Source organism: Drosophila innubila, chromosome X (assembly GCF_004354385.1).
Source record: "Drosophila innubila isolate TH190305 chromosome X, UK_Dinn_1.0, whole genome shotgun sequence".
Classification (NCBI taxonomy): Eukaryota; Metazoa; Arthropoda; class Insecta; order Diptera; family Drosophilidae; genus Drosophila; species Drosophila innubila.
In genome coordinates, this window is record NC_047626.1 from 9912258 (window position 1) to 9918783 (window position 6526).

Sequence of the window (6526 nt, forward strand, 5' to 3'; positions counted from 1 at the left end):
CTAACTGCTTAATTTAAATTAGCTATAAGATTGGTTTTAAATGCGTAATATTTTTCCTGACATAGTATAAATTAATGCTGACATCAAGGTTTGAGTTTTGCAGAGTTTTTATTGAGCTGAATCTACCTGTGCTTTCCCTCTTACTCTGAATAAAATACACATTTCACCGTCCCCTTTGCAAAAATCGAATTAAAAGAAAATTGCTATGAACAAAAAAATAAAAAAATTACATGAATTCATAATAAAAACTACTGTCAGTTCAAATTACAGAACTTTCCATCATTTGCCAAAAACAAAACAAAAAAACAGAACAAATGTGAAGGGAAATAAAACGCGAGCGGCGTAACCGGTGTCGATAAAGAAACAAGGATTCAAGGATATATACGAACTAGGTTTGAGTTGGGTGCGGTAACGTTTCGTAAATCTATTGGGGATATTTCCGCATGCACAACGTGCACTCCATATATGGAACATCCATACATACTTATGTTACACTCTATGTTTTCTGTATCCTGAAATAGGTGTATGCTATTTTGCGATTGAGCTGTCCAAATGCGCCTTTTAATGTAATCTCTTACGGATTTGTTTTGACAAGCGCACTCTGTTCACCGTCCTTTCCTTTTCTTTCCTTTCCTTTCCTTACCATTCCCTTACTCTCTTTGCCAATGTTGTGAGTTTCTTCCTTTTCAATGCATACGAAATGTTCGTATGTGTGGGGAGTGTGTGTATCAATGTTGTAGTTATGGGTTATGGGGTTGCTTACGTATACTTTTCGGTTTGCTCGTCATGTTTCATCATCATAAATATTCGATTACTCAGGCGTATGTAATTTGTTATATTATATATCTTAAAACGATTTTTTATTAAACTTTTCGCCCCTTTAATCCAAGTGTATGAAATTAGCCTGAAGCGAGCTTAGATATGATTCCCATATGCTTTGACTCCCACAAAATTGAACGTAATTTTAGTGGAGTAAAGCAATTATTAAATGTAATACAATTTTAAATATCATGTAAACATCGTCAATTAATATTTAGTCTCATTTAAATTAAATTAAACTAAGTTTCTTTGATTTGATTACTTTTAAAATTGCTGATTCAGGTCCTTTAGCTTTTTCCGTTATGTATTGATATGTACAGTAAGTTGGATGTTGTTCTAGCGTTTCCGATAACAATTTTGAGTTAGCCTGCCCACTCTTTTATAAAGGAGAGCTGCTAACTTGTCGCTAAGCTGCTGCCAACTTGGCGTTAAATGTTTGTCATAATTTCTATCTTTTCGTTAACGGAAAAGCTAAGAAAACTATATTCCACTTAACTCTTAGGAGCATACGATCACTTCAGAGTACTTTGCGAAGCGAGACATCATAACTATTAAGTAGAAGATGATTTCACATTCTTTGATTCCAGAATTCCACATTGCTTATCATTCCACCTTTGAGCAAATTTCTCACTGATTTGTCTGCTGCTGTGGAAATGTAAGCAAATGTTGTGTAAGCCGACAAAGCAGCTTACTTGATTTACGTTTAACATTCCACCGATTCTTCCTTTTTCTCTTAGTTGTGGTCGGATGGTTGGATGGTTGGATGGTCCATCTTGAGCTGACATTTCAACTGACAATTTGAACGACTGGACGCGCTTGTCTTTGTTATGCAAAATGCAATGCGCCCTCTGACTCTGAGTTTCAGCATTTGAATTTGAATTTGAATTTGAATCTGTATCTGCGACTGCGACTCGGACTCGACCTTTGTCCATTACCCACAGAGTCTGCACTCTATAAATTGTAAAACTATTTTCAATAACAGCATACAGAACAAGCATGCTCCAAGTTGTGGTTTATACTCCCAACTCCAGCTCCAACTCCAACTCCACTCCTGACTCCAGCTTGAACTCCTCTTTGATTATTTGGCTTTAGCTGCTACCTTGACATGGCCAGAACGAACTGCCCTCGACGTACTGCCAATTGGGCGGCTTAAGGGTTATGGCTAGGGCATTCTGGAGCAGGTGCTGCTGCTCCATCTGCTGTTGCCTTCACTTCAGCTTTCCTCATCCATTCTCCCTCTTAGCATCTTGTTATTCTTGTGTTTCTGCCATTTCTTGGCACTGGTTTTTGTCTTTGCTTGCTCTCCTCGACTTTCGGCAACTTCTTGAAAGTACTTTTCCACCTCCTTGTCCATATATACGTGTACTATATATACATATACATATGTATACATCTATTTTTTTTTTGTCTTTTAGTAATTTAGCATATTTCTGAAGCATTTGGTTGTGGCTGTTGTTGTCATCTGCTTTGTCGTCTGCTGTGTTTCAAGTTTTGCTTCACCGTTTGCGGTGTGCAAATGCAAATTGCTTGGCTTGCATATCCTTTATGCTACTTTTATCTTCCCTTCCCTTTCCTTCCCTTCCCTTTACTCTTCTCTTCTTTTTTTTTGGAAACCACCTTTGTATTTTGGCATATTAGGTTGAGGGGGGCATAGAGGTAACAGATGCTGATGTTGCTGAAGCGCGACGAGCCGCGATGATAGTTTTATTATTTGCATGCATATTTGTAGAGTCTTCAGTTTCTGTTGGAGTTGCGTCAAGTATATCCTTGATCGGATTCCTTAAAGTGTGGAACATTCTTTGAGATCTTAATGACACTTACTGTAGAGTATAATAACTCTCTCGATCCTTAACGTAACTAACTTAGCTATATAAGTCTTTCCCACTTAATTCAAAGTACTTACAATCTAAAAATCGTAACTCTTAATTCATACATGGGGATTACATAGTAAACAATAGAGGGAAATAAATTACTTATAGCTACACAATATTACTATAGAGTATAATAACTCTCTCAATCCTTAACGTAACTAACTTAGATATATAAGTCTTTCCCCCTTAATTCAAAGTACTTAAAATCTAAAAATCCTAACTCTTAATTCATACATAGGGATTACACAGTAAACAATAGAGAGAAGTAAATTACTTATAGCTACACAATATTTTAAAGAACTTAAGCAACTAGTTCCTGAGGATTTTAAAGTCTTACTTAATTTATTCAAGTTTTTATAATATCAAACTCGTAATTCAGACATTGGGATTACATTGTAAATATTTACTTATTTTTTCGAGCTAAATTTAGTCTCTTGATCCAGAAATCCTTAAAAGTGCTTGTAATTCCAGGAACTCAGGCACAAGAACTTAAGGGAATATAAGAAACTAGATTAGTAGCTATAAAAGAATAAAAGGTGTTTGGTCACTAATTGGTTAGCTGGACAGTGGGTTAGGGATTCATTCACGTCATCCTGATGAGCTGAGCACGTAGCAAAGACAAGACTACGAGTTGAACGATATTATTTGAGCATGTTCATTAATCATTGAATCAACAGTCTGATAAGTTTGTAACTTTGCAATGTCATACCGTGCATAAACAGTAAACACTCATTCAAGATGGTTATTTTTTTTTTTTGGCATTGTTTTTGCCTTATTTATGGTATAATTGAAAAGTGTATCGTTTTCTGCATTGCTTGCTTAGAGTTTCCCAGTTTTTCACATTGTCAACGTCTCTCGGCCTCACTCAAAGTAAATAGTGCGAATGGAAAAGAGATGTTTTTGAAGTGAGGGGAGGGGGGGAGGGGAAACAAGTGTCCTTTTTGGTTGCTCGTCCGGTTTGGTTTGCTGTTTATGTTGTCTCATGGTCGTGCGTCCAGATGTTTTGATTCAGTTTTAATTCATTTCACTCGGCGGCGCCAGTGACTGTTATTGCTGTTGTCGTTTGTTCTTGTTGCTACTATTAAGAAAAACGCCTCCAAGAACAATCGACTAAACGAGCGAGCAAACGAGAATTGTTTGACGACCCACCTCTCTCTCTCTCTCTCTCTCGCACTGTTTCTCTAGTTCTCGCTATATCTGTCGCATTCAATCGCTCTTTGGGCTCTCTTCACAGTTGCCCTCGACATGCAGCCAACCAGCCGGCAATAAAAATATGATTGTATTTTCGCTTGAGTTGTTTTCATTTCTCGATGATGTCGAGCACCGTACTCGGGCCAGGCGACCGCAGTTTTACCCCAATTCCTTCAGTTTCCACTTCCTTCCGCCATATACATACATATCTATGTCTGAATGTCTGTATGTATGAATGTTGGAGAGTACACTGGCATCGTGGGGTCTCCGTCTCCGTCTTCATCTCCGTCTCCGTCAACATCAACATCTCCGGCTTTAGTTTTGGCCTGGTCTTGGCCAGATGCTGGCCCAATGCATGGTTAAATCAAGCGCATGGAAGGCGGCAGCGGTCGAACATTGAACCGCTCGCTCCCGCTGAGATTGAGACGGAGAAGGAGACGGAGAAGCAGACGGAGAATGATACTGAGGCTGTGATGTGTTGTTGTTATACCCGTTATTTAAAAAACACGTAAAAGGGTATGTAACAAGGGGAAGAACGCATCTTCGACCCTATATATATTAGAGTGGGTCAATTTGTATGGAGTAAGAAAAACCTTCCTCAAAAAAAGCGGAAGCTCGTTATTGATTTTAGACATATGGTTTCTTGGGCAATTCTTCTAAGAATTCATCGTAGATTACGAATCTAATATATATTCTTAATCTGCATAAGCAGCTGCGACGATATAGACATGTCTGTCTATCTTTCCGTCTGTGTGAGCGCCTAGTTCCCAGAGACTTTATATTTATTATCTATAAATTCCAAGCAAATCAAGTTTGTTTTGAATTGTTCCGCTTCCGCATATCATAAACCACCAGAACCACAATTTTTAAGATATAACGTTATCTTTGGTAGTTTAAGTTAACTATCATTATTAACTATCATACTACTTACTCGCAACGAGCTCGGTCAAATAGAACGGCAGTAATGGCTGTTTAAAGTTGTTAAAAAATTTAAGCGCCTAAAAGTATGTAACGGGTATCTTATAGTTGGGATTAAGACTATAGCATTTCTCGTTTGTTTTTGCTTCTGCTGGCGGATAACAACTTGGGGCCTTTGTTTTGTTTGCCGCCCACACACACACACACACACACACACAGACACACACACACACCCTTAGAGAGGGAGCAAGTTGTACATACATTTGAAATCAGTACGGCAACTCGCATATTCGCTACATTACATTCTTCGTTGCCATTAATCGTGGGTCTGCGGCTGCCCAGTTGCCAGCACTCGCAGGCATCTTCAGGCCCTCTTCGTCCGGCGTTGTGTCCTCGATTCTCATTTCGTCCTCCGTGGCTCCGGCATCCTCGTCCTTTTACCCTCCCTCCCTTTTTTCCTCGTTGAAGTCGTCTCAAGTCTCTCATATTTACTGAGGATGTAATTTTTGAATAGCTTAAGGCTTTTGAAAATATTTAGCAAGGCAAATCCTTTTTAAACGTTGATTTCGACTGCAGTCAGCGCTGAAGGATGTTATGGCCACATCTATTGGTCCTGTTGGCCATCTGTCTGGTTGTCACTCTCCTCGGCTCTTCGTTCCTATTATTGTGCGCTCGAGTACTTTGCATATGCATATGCGTATTATTGTTATTAATAATAATAAATTAGATGTTATGCTTGTGGTTGCCCAGGCAAAAGAGGGCTTTGCATTTCATTTGGCCCGAGACTAAAATATTATTCGAAACGCCATGAAAAATGAGTGCTCGTCAACTGATTAATAAATTGGCTTATCACAGTTGCACATATTTCAAAGTTTTTCAACTATGCAGTAAATGCAAATATTTTGAGTTTTGTACAGTAGGATTTCAGCTTAAGACTTTTTTTTTTTTTTTAAATATTTAGCTTGCATTTTTTATCATTACTCGAGGATGTCACAACACAATTAAAAAAATATTATACTTTGCCATTTCTGAAGTTAATGAATATATCTTCGATATTAATTGAAAATTTTTTACTTAAGTCAATAGCTTGAGATTTTTTTTTTTGATTTTACGACTTTTTTAATTTTTAAAATTCTTGAAAAACGCTGTATACCATTGAAAAATACTATACTTTGCCATTTCTGGATGTTAATGAATATTTCTTCGATATTAATTGAAAATTTTTAACTAAAGTCAATAGCTTGAGATTTTTTTTTTTTTTTTTTTTGATTTTACGACTTTTTAGTTATTAAAATTTTGAAAAACGCTGTATATATAGAACTGCCAAAATAAAATCGTTATAGATATTATTAATTTTGATGACTAGTGTAATTATAGTTAAAGCGATCAGTATTGTCATAAAACATAAATATTCAATTGACATACAATTCACATTTATTAAAAATGCATAAATCTTAATTACATTTTAATATCTGTTTAAAATTTAATACCTATATCAAATAACATAGGTTATTTGTGTTAATTGACATTTCAATTGCTTCACGAATTCTGCTAGCAACAAGAAATTGAACGTTTAACAACACTGTTGCCAAGTGACGTTTATTGGCACACACATAAATATGCGAATATATAACAGGACAACTTGAGCAAAGTAGAAACGGAAATAGAAATTTGGGCTGAGCATAATAACGACAACAATAACAGTAACAACAAGCAAACAAACAACA